The sequence below is a fragment of the Gorilla gorilla genome, chromosome 7 (genome assembly GCF_029281585.2).
Source record: "Gorilla gorilla gorilla isolate KB3781 chromosome 7, NHGRI_mGorGor1-v2.1_pri, whole genome shotgun sequence".
In the NCBI taxonomy this organism is placed as follows: domain Eukaryota; kingdom Metazoa; phylum Chordata; class Mammalia; order Primates; family Hominidae; genus Gorilla; species Gorilla gorilla.
In genome coordinates, this window is record NC_073231.2 from 51,573,681 (window position 1) to 51,592,601 (window position 18,921).

General features: G+C 36.5%; 1 protein-coding gene across 5 annotated transcripts in view; it reads right to left on the reverse strand.

Moving 5' to 3' along the window:
- The window catches only part of C7H8orf34 (chromosome 7 C8orf34 homolog), a 486,354-nt gene that overhangs the window by 4,059 nt on the left and 463,374 nt on the right, over positions 1-18,921 (reverse strand). The gene's annotated exons all lie outside the window — the stretch shown is intronic.

The following is an 18,921-nucleotide window of genomic DNA, read 5'->3' on the forward strand; positions in this document are numbered from 1 at the left end:
GATTTTTGAAGGATCGAAATATACAACAGCACATTTAAGATTCTTAGAAGTCCTACACTAAGGAAAATGATTTAACCTGATATTTAGCAAAGTTATTTTATAGTAGATTTTTATAGAACAATCACTTTTAAAAATCCTATAAAGCATTCATTGGTTAAGTGCTACTTCAATTCGAATGAAATGACTTATTGATTTGGTTGTCATTTCATACATTCTGCAGCAAAATGGAAAAAAGCATGGATTTTATATTAAGCTAGAACTGAGTTTATCAGGGTGAAATCTTATCTTCACCCTTTCCTACATATATCACTTTGAGTAAGTTAGCATTGCTCAGAATCCTTCACAGAGGATGGTTCTAAGCAAAACACCTTTGGAAGTATCAAGTAATGGGCATTTAACATTTTTCAGTATTAAAATTTAGATGAATAGGAACTACAAAAAAATATTTGGATTGAAGGTGGAGGTTGTATATGGAAGGTAGATGCTGGATACAGCTGGAGAACTTGGTGAATTGTTAGAAATCTTATACATGGAAGGGTTTGAAATAAAATAATGATGTATTTTTGTTCTAGTGTTCTTTGCCACCCAAAGACATTAAAGGTGCTGGCAAGCGAGTGGTTGAATTCATGCTCTGTATTAGTAGTTCTTAAATTTTAGAGTGTATAAGAATCAGCCACAGGGCTTTTTAAAACACAGGTTGCTGGGCTCCAACATCAGAGTTTCTGATTCAGTAGATCTGGGATGGAGCCCAAAGAAACTGTGCTTCTAGTAATTCCCAAGAGATGTTGATGCTGATACTGCTTGTTTGAGAACTTCACTTTGAGCATCACTGTTCAGTGTAGCACAGACTTTAGAGTGAAGGATGAAGCTAGCTGTGGTCTTACATACTTGGAGATAGATGAGTAATCAAGTGTCTGGGTACCAAAACAAGACTGAAGTGCAGGTTTAGTAGAAAATGAGGAATTGTAAGGGAAGGAGGTTTGTGACAGATAGCAGATTACAGTAATGTAAGACTTTAGAGTTGGATGCTATTTCACATTTGATAAGAAAAAAGTATCATACAGCCTATGAGAATAACTAGATTTGAGAAGCAAGGAATTATAATGGCAGGATATTGGGTAAGTCACCCAAGTAGCAGTTAAAATTTTCTGATGAAAATAGTTGTGGTAGAGAGGAAAACAGTGAGCCCGATGGAAGCATCTCACAGGAATGAAGAAAAGTGATTGGTAAGACTATAGTGACCAGGACGAGAACAGAACAACAACAAATGTTAGGAGCCTTAAAAAAGGAATTTCAGGTAGAATGTTGATGCTATCTCATGGTGCTTGGCACAGGGCAATGGAGAGAAGCAACAGCTTCCTCTGGAGGAGGCTAACAGGGACCCAATGTTTTCCAGGAGGAAACCATTTCAAATAAGACCAAAAAAAAGCACATAAAGTATTATTTTAATACCACTGAAGAACAATCAATTTGCCAATCAAGTTCCAGTCCCATAGAGCATGGTGCAAAGATCTGGAAAATATTCAACAGTACAAGTGCAGGAGAAGACTTTATTTTGATTAGAGTATGGGGCAAGGGAGGGTGGCCAAGGATAACAGAGAATAAAAAAAAAACAAAAACAGAATTATCTGATTTCAAGTTTCTGAAATAACCTTTGACATAATACTTTTCTTGCATGGAAATCACTTAGGCATTCAGCCTGGTACTGCTTCCTTTTCTTTTGAAGTCCATTATTTCCTATACTTGTGGGAATGTAAGAAATGAAGCAGCTTTGATGGGGAAAACAAATAAGAGAGTGGCCATCAACTCTGAAAATAAACATAATATTATGGATTAGAACACTATTTCTTCTTGAGGATAATGCCATTGCTACAAGTTTTTTCAGAGAGAAACAGCAAAACAAATCACCTAAGGCAATACATGACAAAGCACGTGTTGGGATTAAAGTGAATTCTATGTTGATGCACCATGTTCATTGCAACTCTGATGAACTATGATTACTACAGAAGAACAGCACATTGAACATATGACATGTCATTAAACACATCCTGTTTTCTATCAGATATCAACAAACCACTTATTACATGCATGTATCTGTGTTTCTAGAGGTTATGACCTCCCTGAATAAACAGAAGACAAAGATAGAGACTGAGGTGTGGCCACATCTCAAGTGATCTTTAAAAGTTACATAACCAATTTGAACTAAATTTATTCATTTATTCATTCATGAAGTTGATTCAATAAATATTTGTTAAGCAAAAAAATTATGAACACATAAATATCTGTTAAGTATATGTTGAACATTTACAATGAAAAATAGGGATTTTAAGATTAAACTTTTCTTAATAGGCTAATTTTTTATAATTAGGTAGAAGTGATGTGTAAACTATAAAGCCTTATATAAGTGGTAGAAACTTTAAAAAAAATTTTAAAGTTTTAAAATGGATAATCCTATGTGTCCTAATATGGAAGAGAAAGTCACATATAATTTATGTCTAAGAACACAAGAAAAAGCTATGTTTTTGGTCTGAAGAATGTTTAATTATACTAAAGATGATATACAGTTTTGAGATACTTAGTCAACATTTCAAAACAAGTCATTTTGAAGTAATTTGGCAGCATGCTTTGAACAGTTGTTGTACTTTTAATAGCTTACCATGGGATTGAAAACATACTTAATGTAATTACTAAATGCTATTTATTTTATTCTGTCAAAATTCTAATTTTTATGTTTATCATAAACATTTTCTGGATGACTTTGCTTGTAGATAATAATTTGGAACACTGTAAATATAACTAAATCAAGTTGAAGTTTCTATTAAAAGCAGATTTTCTACTCAAATGTATTACTGCTTCAGTTTCTTTATATGTTGTTTTCCCTTATTTTCTTATTTTATAGTGTTTTCTTTATGTTAAAACTCTTTCAGTGCAGAGTGAGATCATTCCTCTCTTGATGTTATCTTTACACACATCCCTCCCACCCTGAAAGGTTTATTTAGCTTTTAGGGACACAGTGAAATTTTGGAGTGGAGGATCTGGTCTTGGGTTAGATTCGAATTTAAATTGCACTTACTAATTCTGTATTCTTGGGAAAAAATATTTCACAAATCTGAGTTTGTAAAATCATATTAATAATACCCATACAATACATTGTCACAGGGATTAAATAAGATACCACTACAAGGCACATAACAATCAAAATTTAATAAATGTTACTTCTGTCCCATTTCCTCCTCCTTCAGAAATGCATTTGTTTCTGTATAAGCTTTAAAATGTCAATGGCTCATAATAGGCTTTAAGGAGAAATGGAATGCTATGATTCTAAATATCTCTCCAAAAGAGATTTGGTGGATCTATTTAATGTTAGTGATTGCAGCAGCGGACCATCTGGAGCGGCTGCTGCGAAGACACCAGCTGTAGCAGGGGAGGCGTGGCCAGGGATGTGCACTCCATGGAGCCAGTGGGAGCTGGGAAAAGGTGGAAGCTGCCTGCGTCTGAGTTGGCAGGGTGGGAGCCCCGCCCAAAGGGCACAGGTGCAGCTGTTCAGTCATGGCTTTGGACCCAGGCATCCTTGTGCTCTTGGGGGCCCAGGAAGATCACCTGCCCCTGCAGGCTCGGAAGTGACTGCTCCCGCTGCCTGGCCTCTCCCCCACTCCTGATGCCCACTCCGATCTCAGAGCAAAGTTGTGACTCAGTTCAGGCACTGTCACAACCCAGCTGGGTGTGCATGCACTTGGGGCAGAGCTGACATGTCAGCCCCCTGCTGCCTCAGCCCCCTCCAGACTTTGAGCACCAACAAGCACGGGAGAAGTGTCGAGGGGGTACTGAGGGCAGCTCAGAGCAGGCCTACAGGCGCCTTATGGCACAAACAACCTGGGAACCATGGGCACCATGAATGGCAGGTTGATGGTGGCAGGAGGTAGACAGGCTCCAGGGCAGAAAGTGGTGGGTCCCCAGTAAAGCCCTACCTTCAAGCTGTGGATGGACTGAAGCCTGGGGGCTGGGCTGCCAGTTCTGCAGACCAGAGTGAGAACTTATGATGCTTCTCCTAGGCGCACGCATGGACCAGTCAGTACACACTTCCTCCCTTCTGAAGCCCATAAAAACCTGGACTCAGCCAGACTTGGTCAAATGTTGGGACCACCTGTTTGTGGAGAGGAGCTACCCACTGTGGGTCTCCTCTCAGGTGAGAGCTGAGCAGATGTCAGGATGACCTGCCTATAGAGAGGAGCTACCCAGTTGGAGTCTCTGGAGAGCTATCCTGGCACTCCATAAAGCACTTCTTGACCTTACTCACCCTCCAGTTGTATGCGTACCTCATTCTTCCTGGATGGAGGACAAGAACTTGAAATCCCCCAAATAGCGGGACTGAAAGAGCTTTAACACAAACAGGGTTGAAACATGCCCCTCACTCACCACCTTGCGGGCTACAAGAAGGAGAGAAGAGAGAAGGAGAGAAGAGCGGTGGCCCTTCAGGGACCCCAGAAGTAGGAGCTCCCTGAGCCAGGGCTTTGACACCCTCTTTCGGGCTCTGTGGTTCCTGGCATCTCCAAGATTACAGGCACCACCACATTCTTCACTGCCAGCAGCAGAAGCTGCTTGCAGCATGCCTAGTCCAGCCGCAGCCTCAGAGGAGACAATGTCGGTGCTGGCGCCTGGGGCTGCCTGCCCTGCCGCAGCCAGCATGCCTGGCTGTGTGTAGTAGCCAGACCCTGTGCCCGCTCACTCATGCACCCCTTACTACTCTGTGCCTGGCTTGCCCTTGGCAGGCATGGGATCTGGGAGGGTAGCACAAGCCAAGCACAGCCTGCCAGGCCAAGCAGGCAGGATGAGACCAGCAGGCTCAAGCAAAACTAGGCAAAGATGCCACTGGCCACAGAGGTTTCCAGCTGGTGAAGCAATACCCCAAAGATCCCCAAAGATTGACATTAGGCTAGTGTCACTTTTCTCAATTTATTATTCAATTAGCTCTCCATTAAAATATATGCTAACTCAGTAAGAAAAAAGTATTATGTCACACTTTTGGAGCTCTGTGCTTAGAGCTCTTCTTTTTAATCTTCACATGCCATCTTTATTATGCCTACACAAGTAGTTTCTTCAGCCACCATATCTATCCTCAGACTACCTCCAATGAGACCATGCCAGTCAACTTCTACACTAGCTCAAACAATGGAAATACAGTATAACATCTGCTGGAGGGAATAGTTTATTCATTGGTTTTCTTCACTTAAGTCTGAAGTGGAGGAAAAAGGAGGTAGGTTGGGATTAATGATGGTATAGCACTGGGTCCCCCATTTAGGAGCATGAAATATTTACATGATGAAAATCCTGAGTAATGGGTTCTTTTTTGTTTTGGAGTCTCACTTGCTAAATTGTTCAAGCTGGACTCCAACTCCTGGGCTCTTGCCTCAGCCTCTCAGTAGCTGGGACCACAGGCATGCAACACCATGGCTGGCTCCAAAACCCTTTCCTCCAGCTTGGGAGAGCACCTAAGAGCATTGCATAAGACAAATATATCACCTATGAACTCATCTAATAGAGAGGTCACTCTTTTTGCCCCAAATTAGGACTATAAAACCTTTCCCCTGTAGTGCTAAATTGTATCAGAGGCATAAATTGAATGTAGAAGCCATAGAATAATTCAGAGACACAGAAAAATGAGCTCTAGTTTTACAGGTGAAAAGAGAAATCATTTCTAGTTAGTAAGTAAAATGCAGAAAGTATTTAGCAGAGAACCCTAGAGGAGAGCATTTGCCTTTACTATCATGTAGTTAGTATATCCCTTATAGTTAAAATCTGACAATTGGACAACTGTAGATGCACTTGAGTGCAAGCCCTTTCTCTGCAATTTACTAGTCTGGGACCACCGGGAAGAAGCAAGACCTTAGCTGAGTCTTCTGACTTCCAGGTTTTTTTCCACTTCATGATAGCCTCCAGAAAAAGGAAATGAGCCTCCCACTGAGAAAGTTAAGTGGCAGATGTGTATGCTCACAAAAAAGGGTGAATCATTAGTAAATTACAGTGAACACTTAAGTGGCTGGCAACAAAACTATATAAAGGAGTAAGAATATTATGTCAATAATTACATCAGTAAAAGTAAATAGAAACCTAATAATAAGCAAAAGACTGAAGTCCTTGTAGGAGAGCAGATAAACTAAATATAGTTGTCCTATGGGTTCCAAGACCCCTGTGGATATTAAAATCCAAGTCCCTTATAAAAAATGGCACAGTCCCTAATAAAAAATGCTCAAGTCCCTCATAAAAAATGGCACAGTATTTGCAAATAACCTATGCATATTCTCTCATATATTTTAAATAATCTCTACATTACTTATAATAACTAATACAGTATAAATGTTATGCAAATGTTTTTTTATTATTTCTTTTTATATATATATATTTTTTTGATCTACGGTTGGTTGAATCTGCAGATGCAAAACCCAGTAGATACAGCAGGCTGATTGCATTGGCGCTCTTTTCATAAATAGAAACCATTTTACATGGTACATACTTAAAAGTAAAAACTTAGAACTAATATTTATCAAGCACATACTATGTTTGGCAAAAATAAAAACCATTAGAAAGTAAATATTTTCTTACTCCATGAAAACAAAATGCAATAATCTGAATATTTAATGGTTCTGCCCAAATTTATTGAACTATATTAGAGTGTAAAAATCCCTACCCAGTAACAGCAGGATAAATTATTTGGATAAAGCATTTCACTGAAAGTGCATAGAATAGCTGGATAAAATATTTTTTAAAAACCTGTGTGAAGGCACCAAACATCTATCAAAGCAGTAAAGTATTAAATGGCCAATATCCCAGATAATGAAGAAATAAAAAGAAATGAGCATAGAATTTGGAGACATGCTTCCTCTAAAGGTATCTACCAATTCCAGAGAGACTCCTGAGAGGCTGAGACCCTAAAGAAGGGTTGTAAAATCCTCCCAGGCTAAAGGGGAAAAAAAAGTGTAGTTGTAATCTTACTGAGAAATGTGACCCAAATAAATTCCCTAGGTTTTAAGCTTCTAGGCTGAAAGGCCACACTGGAGGAGTAAGGGTAAGATGGAAATATACCAGCCCTCTCAAGGAATAAAGCCCAACTTAAAATCTTTTTGATTTTTTATTTAATTCAAATAATCTCAGATTGTTAGTTTCCCTGCACCTCTGCTAGAAGCAAGATAAAATACTCTCTAGAAGAAGATAACATCATCCTAGGCCTCAAATTATCTTTGCAACATATCATATATAATGCTCAACATTTAATCAAAAATAAGCAGACACACATGATGACAAGGCCATGTGTTCTAAAGCCAAGAAAAAGCAACAAAGAATAGAAACACCCACAGGAATCACATAATGAACTTATCAAACATGGATTTTAAAATAAATATGCTTAATAAGAAAATTAAAGATAATATCTAGAATTTTAGAAAGAAGTAGAAACTACAAATGAACCAAATAAAAATGCCAAAATATAAAAAAACTACAAGTCAATGTATATATTAAACAGCAGATTTGATAGCATTTATAGAGAGAAACAAACTACATTTATTCAGAATTATACTCAGAGTTAAATGGATGAAAATATGTGAGCAGGAAGTAAGGGGAATTATTTTGCATATAGTTAGAATGTCTAGCATATGTGTAATTGAAGGCTTTGGTGATTTTAAAACATAGTCTTCAAATTCTTTTGTTTTCCCAAGTGGTAGAACCATGTCCGTTGACCTTGACTGTATTACCTACAACTGCTTGACCAAACAAAGATAGCAGAAGTGGTGCTGTGAGTTTCCAAGCTTAGGACTTAAGGAACAGGACTTTTCCACTTCCTGTCTTTATTCTTATAATCTAGCTACAATAATGTGAAAAAGTCCAAATATTTCATGGAGAGGTGCATGAGGAAATGTCTATAGGAGAGAAATCAAGGTCTTTGGCCTGCAGCCTTGAATAAACTCTCAGCCAACAGTAACCACCAATTCACTAGACATGAGAGTTAACCATCTTGCAAGTGTATCTCCAGCCCTAGGTAAATCACTGCAGCTGACACATCATGGAAAAGGCATAAGCCTCCTTGTTGAGCCCCACCCAAATTGCAGATATATGTACTAAATGAGTGATTATTGTTTTAGACCACTAAGGTTTGGGGTGATTTGTTAGGCAGCAATAGCTGAATGGAAAAGGAACCAAAACAAGACTCAAAAGAGAACAAGGCACAATCCACAGCTACCAAACATATAAAAACGATAGATTTAGAAGCACTTTGCTCATCCAAGTCTAATACAAAGAACCTAGGATTAAACTGAGCTTAATAACATGTAGGCACACCACGATAAAACTGCTGCAAAAATAAAAGACAAATGGAAAATGTTAACATTTGAAGACGTAATAATCTAACAGGTGACTAAAAATATTATTAGTAGTAATAATCTACAGGTGAAAATAAAATGACAGATATCATTTTATCTTCTCAACACAAAGAAAAAATGATATCTTTGACGTGCTGAAAGAAAAAAAAACTTTCTTGATTTTTATACTCAGTGAAAATATCCTTTAAAAGGAGAAATTGAGAAATTTCAGGCAAAGATAATTCACCACCAGTAATTACAAACTAAAACAAATTTTTTTTTTATTTAGGCAGAAGAAAGGTGATCCAATATGGAATTTCAGAGATATTGAAAAAAAGGAATAGTGACAAACAGAATAAAACTGGGAAAATATGAATGGATATTGGCAATATTTAAAAATAATAATGAAGCCTTATGGTGTTTTAAAATATATAGGGGATTTAAATACATGCCAATACTCCTATAAAATTCGGGATGAAGAGATACAAAGCTAAACATTTTTTAAGTTTTACAAAGCTAAAATATAAAAGGACCAATTGACATGAAACTTTTCTACATTAAACAATACATTGTTGCAATCTCAAGAACAGCTATCGAAAGAATCTTAAGAGTGTATAACCTTCAAGCTAAAATAGAATAAAAGAGCAATAACAAAAAAATTATCCCAAAAAAGGCAAGAAAGAAGGAAAATGAAAACATAATATAGTGGAGAAAATAAAATATAAAGTATAAAGTAAGTTGGTAATATAGTAAATTCAAAAATAAGTATAATAATAATTACACTACGCACAAGTAGACTAAATGAGTTAAACAGAAAGGACTGCTAGAATTGATTAAACAAATAGCCTAACTACATGTTGTTTTTGAAGAGAATTGTCTGATATATGTGATTACAGAAATAATGAAAAGTTAGAGAATAAAAATCATATACCATACAAACCAATTTTTAAAAAGCTGGGGTACCAATGTCATAGAATGTGGAATTTAATGCAGAATTAATTGCTAGGGATACAAGGAAATATCTCCTAATAATAAAAAGTTCAATTCACCAGGAAGATACACTTCTAAATTTATATAAAACTAATAATATAGCACCAAAATTTATAAAGCAGGAATTCATACAAAGAGAAACAGTTAAATCCGTAGTCATAGCAGGAGGTGTTGACACACAGCTCTTGCTAACTGATAAAACAACACCCCCCAAAACATACAGTAAGAAGACAGAATATTTGAACAACACAATCAGCCACCTCTACCTAATGGACACATAAAGAAAACTCCACCTAACAACAGCAAAATACATTTTACCATTGTTTTCCTAGAACTTGGTGGTTCTAAACATTTGGCCAAAGCTGGTCATTTACTGGATCATTAAGGAAGTCTCAACACATTTCAAATGATTTAAACCATCCATACAGAGCTTGTTCTTTCAACAAAATAAATGCAGGATGAAAACAAAGCTGGACTTAAAGGAAACATTTAAAACTTAAACCTACATATCAGAAAAAAAATGCAAGCCTGAAATTCAATGAGGCAGGCATCTGCCTTGTGCCAGATATCTTCTATTTTTCTGCCAGATATAATTTCTGTCTTTAATACTAAGTTCTTTGCTTCAGGAGACTGAAGTTTGTGGTCTATATCAACAGAATTCCCAAACCCTCTCCTTATATGTAGGTTTTGCCATAAGGAGCCTCAGCTAAGAAGGAAGGAATGGAAGAGAGTAAAAATTGAGGGTATTTATTCTGCCTGAATCCTTCCTCATCTTAATCTAGCTTGTCTTTCAATATTTATTTATTTATTTGTTTGTTTATTTATTTATTTATTTTGAGGCAGGGTCTTACTCTTGTCATCCAGGCTGGAGTGCCCTGGTGCAATCACAGCTCACTGCAGCATGGACCTCCCCGGCTCAGGTGATCCTCTTGCCTCAGCCTCCCAAGTAGCAAGTAGCTAGGAATACAGATATGCACCTAATTTTAAAAGTATTTTTAGCAGAGATGGGGTTTCGCCATGTTGCCCAGGCTGGTCTCAAACTCCTGGGCTCAAGCAATCTGTCTTGTCTGCCTTGGCCTCTCAATTGAAGGTTATAGTTAAAGTTAAATAGATGAATTAAACCCAGTTGTTTTTCTGAAATTCTATATGCAATTAATAAAGGGGATACTTAGCTTTACCATATTGACTGATGAAAATAATATTATATTTCTTCAAGGGTATTTATAAAATTCTTGCATCTGATTTGATTCATAAAAGCATGTTATTTAGCACTTAGGTATTAAATCTCTAGCCAAGATGCTCCGAAAAGTACTGAATAAGTAACATCTGCTATCTGTCCTCAGGGGTATTTTATTTTAATCGACGGGAAAACATGAGCATTATAAAACAATTGCAAAAGTTTGAAGATGGCAGATTTGGCTCTTAATTGTTAAGTTTCAATACATAGGGCCTTAAATGAGAAAATGACAGCAAAGTTGCGGAAAACTGATTTGCAGTGGCATCAGTAAAGATGCTTTGTTAGACTGCAATTATTCTGAAGCTAGATTCATTATCACTGCAGATACATTCAAGATGTTATTGATGATTTTTTTTAAAAATTGTCAGTTGACAGTGAACCTTTCATGAACTACCAAACTAAATTCTCTACATAGAAATGTTTGTAATAAATGTTCATAAGCAATACAAAAATATTATTCTAAGCTATTAGAAAATCAAGAACACTTTCAACACTGCCTATTTTTTAATTTGTGAAATGTAATATGCAAAAAAGTACTACAAAAGGTATAATTCAGTTAAAAAAAAATGACCCACTGACCACCATCTAAGTTAAGAAATATAATTCTGACAGCCCTGAAGCTCAATCATTATTACCTGCACAAAACTATCTATTATCTTATATGTAAGCATTTACTTGCTTTTCTGTATATTTTAACAAGGTATCAAAGCATATTTAAAAACAATTGTTTAGATTTTTCCTGATTATTGTAGAAATTTTGGTCTCATTTGATTATCATAGAAATTTTGGTTTTTAGGTCATCCCTGACCTAAAAGAGAAATGCTTCAGTAATTCATCAAGTATGATGTTTGCTGTAGGATTTTTGGAAATACGCTTTTTTTTTAGATTAAGAAATTTTTCTTACGTTTCAAAGCCACTGAATTTTTTGTCATGATTAGATGTCAAAATGTATCAAACACTTTTTATGCATTATTGACATTATTTATCTCATTTATTATGTTAGTGTGGCTAATTTCCTGATTAATTTTCAAAAATTAATCTGGTAATACATTTCTGCAATAAACTCAATGTAGTAGGGATGTATTACCCTTTATACATGATAGGAATTGGTTTAGTACCAATTTGTTTAGAATTTTTATATCTATGTTAATAAGTCAATTGGCTTATTTGGCTAAAAGTTTTTCTTTCTTATAATTCCTCTGTTGTGTATTGGAATCGAGGTTAGCTAGTCTCATAAAATGGATTGGGACGTGTTTCTTCTTGGATTCTATGGAAGTGTTTGCATAATATTAGAATTATTTCTTAAAAGTTTAAAAGAATTCAGGCCCCATATGGGCCTGAATATATTTTAATATGAGGTTTTTAAATTATTAATTTAATTTTTAATAGATATACGACTACTCAGATTTTCTATTTCCTGTGTGTCAGCTTTGGTAAATTGTATTTTCTAGAGATTTCTGTGTTACATTTGAATTTTCAGGTTTGTCTAACAAACTTTGAAAATATGTATCACTAATAGATGTAAAATTGAATGCACAAATATATTCTTCATGGTATTATTTAAAATAATGTTAGGCTGGACACGGTGGTGCATGCCTGTAACCCCAAAACTTTGGGAGGCCCATTGCCTCCCAAAGAGGCAGATTGCTTGAGCTCATGAGTTTGAGACCAGCCTGGGCAACACGGGGAAACCTTGTCTCCAGAAAAACTACAAAAATTATCTGGCATGGTGGCATACCCCTGTAGTCCCAGCTACTCGGGAGGCTGAGGTGAGAGGATGGTGTGAGCCCGGGAGGCAGAGGTTGCAGTGAGCTGAGATCACACCACAGCTCTCCAGCCTCAGCAAGAGACAGAACTTGTCTCAAATAATAATAGTAATAAGTTTTAAATGGCATATGAACTGTAGAAGAGTGATTAAATAAGTTATAGTACATCCAGATAATAAAATGCTATGTACTTATTTTAAAAATCATCTTACACCAGCCAGGCACGGTGGCTCACGCCTGTAATCCCAGCATTTTGGGAGGTCGAGGCAGGTGGATCACCTGAGGTCGGGAGTTCAAGACCAGCCTGACCAACATGGAGAAACCCCTTCTCTACTAAAAATACAAAATTAGCCAGGCATGGTGGTGCATGCCTGTAATCCCAGCTACTCGGGAGGCTGAGGCAGGAGGATCACTTGAACTTGGGAGGGAGAGGTTGTGGTGTGCCAAGATTGCGCCATTCCATTCCAGCCTCGGCAACAAGAGCAAAACTCCATCTCAAAAAAAATAAAAAATAAAGTAATTATCTTACAGAGGACTATTTGACAATATGGAAAATATTTATAATATAATGCTAAAGCCACTTTATAAAGCTGTATATAGAATGTATATTATCATATATTATTGTATGAATGATTGTATAGATGATCTCAGGTGTGGATATGTATGTACGCACATGCCTGTGTGAGAGAGAATGCACATGAGAATCTTTTTTTTTTTTAATTACTGCATTAAAAACAACAAAGTAATCACAGAGAGTATTTTGGGATGGTGAGATTATAGGTGATTTTAATTTTACTATTTATTATTTTTCCTTATTAAACATATCCCCTTCAAATTAAAGCATCGTATTTCCTCTTTCCATTAGATAGATTCTGAGAATTACCTAAATGCCATCAGACAAAACTAATTTACCTTAAGTTCTGAATGTGAATCTTTGTGGACTTAATCCTATCAACACTATAGAGTATATTTGTGGAAGAAGCTGCTGGTTAGCAGAAAGGATTCAGACACTGTTAACATTTTTTAAATGCAGTATGACAGTATGAATTGAAAACCCTTGGGCAGCTAGAGGAAAACGATTTTGGCTAACAAGGAAAACTTATTACCTTATCAGAGGGTAGAGATAGCAACCTTAAATTCTGACCAAGGTAGGAATGGAAGGTAAATGAGTGAAACAAATTGGTTGGAGAAACTTCTGGATTGGGAGAAACCATGGCAAACTGGACAGTATGTTCAGCTCAAGCTAATTCTTACTATGAGGGAAGGCAAGCCTAGTATTGCCGTATCTTCTGTTTTTCAAAGAGAGTATCTGAACTTTTTGAGATCTAATTTTTAAATGTTAGATTTATTTTTGTTAAAAGATTGTTCTGGCCAAACAAAGCACATCTGCAGACACACCCAGCCCATAGGCTGGTAATTCATAGTCTCTTGTTCTTAAACATTACAATACAAAGATAAACAATCACTTAGTGCCTTTTGAAACCCCAGCCTTAGCTATCAGCTTGAGCCCTGGGAGAGGCTTTTAACAAAAGCAGTAAGCCATTCCAAAATAGCAGTTTTTCTCAAAAGTTATATCTAAAATTAAGAAAGAAATCTCAATTAGAAGAGAAAATATGTAAACATAGCCTCATAGACAATAAATTCCCTGAATATCCCTCCTCTGCATATGCATTTATTTTTCATTTAAAGAGGCCTAATCTGAATTCTTTATTTTGGATTCAGAACACCAACACTGAAGCAAAAGAAAAGCCGATGAACGTAGAAAGCAGAGTGTGCTAACTTCTGTAGAATTTTATTTATTTCTGACCTCTTATCAACAAAGTAGCTAAAGAGCCCTGAAAAGTCACTGTCATTCTTTTGGGCTTCAGTTTCCTCACTTGTAAAATGAAGGGGTTGGGTGGATATTTCCTATCTTTAAAATTTTATGAGTCAATGAGACTACCTATACAGTGAGAAAACAGCCACATAAAATTTGCAATCCATTTATAGGAAGTAGTCATGTATACTTTGGAACATCAGGTAAGGGCTTACTCTGAAAATTACTCAAGTTTTACAGAATTAAAAATATAACCCAGAGTTACATATATTTACTGTTGTTTAGATTAATAACTATACTCAGTAAAAGCAAAGTTTTAAAAAGCACTTCTTAAATTATTTGTTTCATCCTCCTATGAGCTAGGCTGCACTATTGGTCTAACTTTACTCTCTGCCTAATACAGAAGATAGATAGCTTTCTTAAAAAAAACCCAAATTACTCTACAGTCTTTTGTACAAAAAATGTGTCTCGGGGAGGTGCTTACTCTTTGAGATAGGACTATGCAGAGGTAGTTTAGAACCCAGTTTTCTTCTCATCAATTCATGACATATGCAAAGAGCCAGACACCTGGGCCTCCTCAAGTTTTGAATTATTTGAATCCAAAGCTACAGATATAAATGCTCTCATTAGAGTTCTTCCCTATGCAAAGATTTTCGCGCTATCTACTTAATCAATTCACACTTCTTATCCTTACAACCTGGACCCTCTCTGCTCTTCTCATGACTTAGTTTTCCAGGCATATTTCCTTCTCACCCCCTGTGTCTAATGTGTCTCCCCAAACAGTATTAATTGCTATGTTTCCTGGGCCATCAAGTGTAACCGGTATTCTTCCTGTCTTTGTGCCCTTGCCCATGCTGTGGTTCTTGCCTATATGACCTTCTTGTCCATCCCTGCCCTTCAAAATATTATGCATCCCTCAGTTCAAACACCATTTGCCTCATGAAGATCTCTCCAATCTCTCCAATCTCGTGTTTCTACTGTCAACTCTGTGATATTTCCTTCCTATGGTTTCTTTAACATTTTACTTCTCTCAAGAAACAGTGTGCCTAATGCTTCAGATGCTTATGGACTTCTCTATAACTTGATAGGGGAAACACACAAGAAAGCCCAACATACGGTAGCTTCTCAGTATATGTATGTTGACTTTTCAAGATCCACAAATATGATTGCTTTAAGGGGGTAATCTGGCCCATAGGACTTATGAGACTCATTGGAAAATCTTAACTAAATTCCTGGTTTAGGACAAAAATCTCAGATCCGTTTAATCTGAGGAGGTGAAGCAGGTCAATGCTTCAAAAAGAGCCAAAGAAAATCATGAAACACCTTGGCTGGTATGAATATGCTCAAGTTCTTGCAGTGACAAAAAATATACAAAACAATCCATAGAGAAAAACAATAGGCTTTGCTTGCAGTCAGCCAATACATTCTTACTTCTGAAAGATATGCTCCATCTGATATAAGGCTGACCTATAACCTACATCCATCAAGGTTAAAGAATGAAGTAGATTTTCTTTTGTTTTGTGGTTTTAGGCCACACCTGGAGCAAATATAAGAATATTCCAAGACAAATAAAAAGTGTTTAATAAAATAATTAAAAACATGTGCCGCTCCTTTATAACTCTGATTTTTAAAAATAACAAAAATTTGGGCCATGTATCCCCTATTCTAACTTTTAAAGACTTCAACTCCACGCATTGCTCCAATCCAAATAATTATGCATTGTAAAAGAATAGTTCTATCATCTCATTGTTTAAATACAGCCTTCTCTGATGCTTGTTATGACATTTTCTGGTGAGTATTGCACATGACAAAGACATGTTAATAAACAAAGCAGGTAGTCTGAAGCATGTAACCTTATATATTGTTGAGCAACTTGACACATTTTTCCGTTACACTTAATAATAGTTTATGTGGTGAGATTAAGTTTTATATGTTACTAAATGTTACTCTTTAAATTTTTTTCTAGGGCCTTAGGAATCAATTGGACCTTTCATAATATAACAGTTTTACCACAAACATGGGGAACATTTCAAAATAAGAATAGCACGCAAATGATTCAGAGGCATTTGCCCTCTAGAAACTGTAAAGAAGTTATTCAGATCCAAATAATTCTCTACAACCAGTATTATAATGAAAAATTGCAATTTGGCACTGGAATGTTTTGCTTTTAACAAATAATTAACAGTAATTGTTTTTACCTTATTTTTATATTTATGGGTTAAAGATCAATCCTAAGATATTTATGATAGTAGCATAACAAATACGCAGATATCTGATATACCTAATTTAGAGATTTATCATCTGATAAGAGTTTAGATGCCCTGAACTTTTTAGACGCTTTAGAACTTTCTGAAGCTCATAATATGTTGAAAATGAAGATGTGGGATTAAAAAATTATCAAGCCTGGGAAGGTCCAGGCTGCAGTGAGCTGTGATCACGCCACTGCACACTGCACTCCGGCCTGGGTGACAGAGTGAGACTCTGTTTAAAAAAAAAAAAAAAAAAAAAAAGCCAGACGTAATGCTTCACACCTGTAATCCTAACACTTTGCGAGGCCAAGGCAGGAGGATCACTTGAGCTCAAGGAGTTTGAGACCAGCTTGGGCAACATAGCAAGACCTTGTCTCTATTTAAAAGCTAAATATATAAATAAATATATAAATAAATAAATAAATAAAATTTTTAAAAAGGAAAAAAGTATCAAGATTTCTTTTGATCTTCTGAAAGAACCTACTACAGACTACTAGAAAGTTTTGTCTTTTTTTCTTTAAGAGCTCATTTTTCTAGCTGTCTTCATGTGTTTTTATTGTACTACTATTGTTGTTTTATTCTTAGTTGTTTCCAGTGAGTGTTATGTCTTTTCTCTACAAATATTTGTGTTGTGTGAGATACCCTAGCTGACCTTTAAATACTAACAAAGCACCAAAGTCCTGTCTCACTTTTTTCCTGAGAAATGTATACCCAAATCTCTAGTGCCTATTTCTGATGCCACAATCCTCATGAAGCCCTGACACTTATCTGACCTAATTGGCTATTAACTCATTTTAGCCTTTATATTCCATACAGTGCACACTTTCTGACCCATCCCTTTCATGTCTTCATTAGCTAGATCAATCTGTTAGTACCTTATCTTGAGCCTCGTGACATAATCAACTCTAACACCCCAGTACCACTATCTCAAATATTGCTCAAATACAAATCTTGGGAGACTGCCTGGAAAGAAGTAACCTGAGGTTAGGTGAAGGAGAAGAAACGTTTTGTTTTTTTTTTTAAAGTGAAAAACCTGGCCACATTCTGGGTGGCCAATGGAATATGGTAGCTCCACTTATTGTACTAAGCTCTTCTGCTCTCAGGAGTCATAGCATCAACTGTGTCACTCCTAGTAATGAGAGGGGAAGTCATGAGTGAAGCATGGGTCAATGAAAATGAATAGGACTGAGCCCAATCAGGAGACCTTCATTCTAGTCCTGCCTCTGCCACTAATTAAGTGACATGAACAGGTCCACAGTCTCTTGGAACTTCAATTTCCCCATCACTAAATTGAGAGAATTAAGACTGAGATGATTAGATTAGATTAGCCTCTCCTAAGTGCTTAGAGCACTTCTTCTTCCAAAAATTAATAGATTCTGCAAATTATAGGCATTCTGAAAATAGACGTGCATTTTACAAGAACTCAAATAGGCTGGGTGCGGTGGCTCACGCCAGTAATCCCAGAACTTTGGGAGGCCAAGGTGGGTGGATCACCTAAGATCAGGAGTTTGAGACCAGCCTGACCAACATGGTGAAACCCCATCTCTACTAAAAATACAAAAATTAGCCGGGCGTGGTGGCATGTGCCTGTAATCCCAGCTACTCGGCAGGCTGAGGCAAGAGAATTGCTTGAACGCAAGAGGCAGAGGTTGCAGTGAGCCGAGTTAGCGCCACTGCACTCCAGCCTCAGCGACAGAGCAAGACACTGTCTCAAAAAAAAAAAAAAAAAAAAAGAAGAAGAACTCAAATATATTTTTCAAAAGCTGAACTAATCAAAGTCATGCAGATCTCATTGCCACAGGACTACCCAGTGATTGGATTATGTAAATATTTTAGAAGTCTCTGTGCCATTTCCTCAAGTCCAATAATGGACAACATTTCCCCCATTTTAAACCAGGATGCTTATTATATTTGATCTGTTCGTTTAAAATTATAGAGTTGCTTTGCTCCTCTTGAAAAGCTGTTGTTATATCAATGATATGGTCTTACAATTATGAATTTCTCAAATATTGTAATATGCAGACTTTACCAAAACTTATTTTTCCACAGAATTGTTTTTAATAGCTTCTCATGAAACTAGGGCCCAAAGAAGCAGATTTAATCTGGTTCTATACCCGATTTTGAAAATATCATACTTCCATTCCTCAAATAAAGAGAAAACTAAGCTGATGAAATCAAGGACTATAGTAGTAGAGAAATACTTGCAGAAAGGTGGTATGGGAATCTCCAAAAATCAGGGGCTCCTGAAAAGTAATAAGAACAATGGCAAAAATAATCATCAGAATTAACTTTTTTCAGAACTCTGGCAATAAACCAAAGACTTACAACAACCCATAGAACATTAACTCAAGAAAAACGGCTGAATCTCAATAAGAACAAGTGAGTTATGTGGGGTTTTAACTTGCCGTATGTCAATATGCTTCTCTCTAGCTCTGCAGTAGCCTTAAAAATCAGCAGACTCACGATGACAGTGGCTGTGAACCAGGCAGCCTAGCAACTGCTAGAGAGGGAAGGA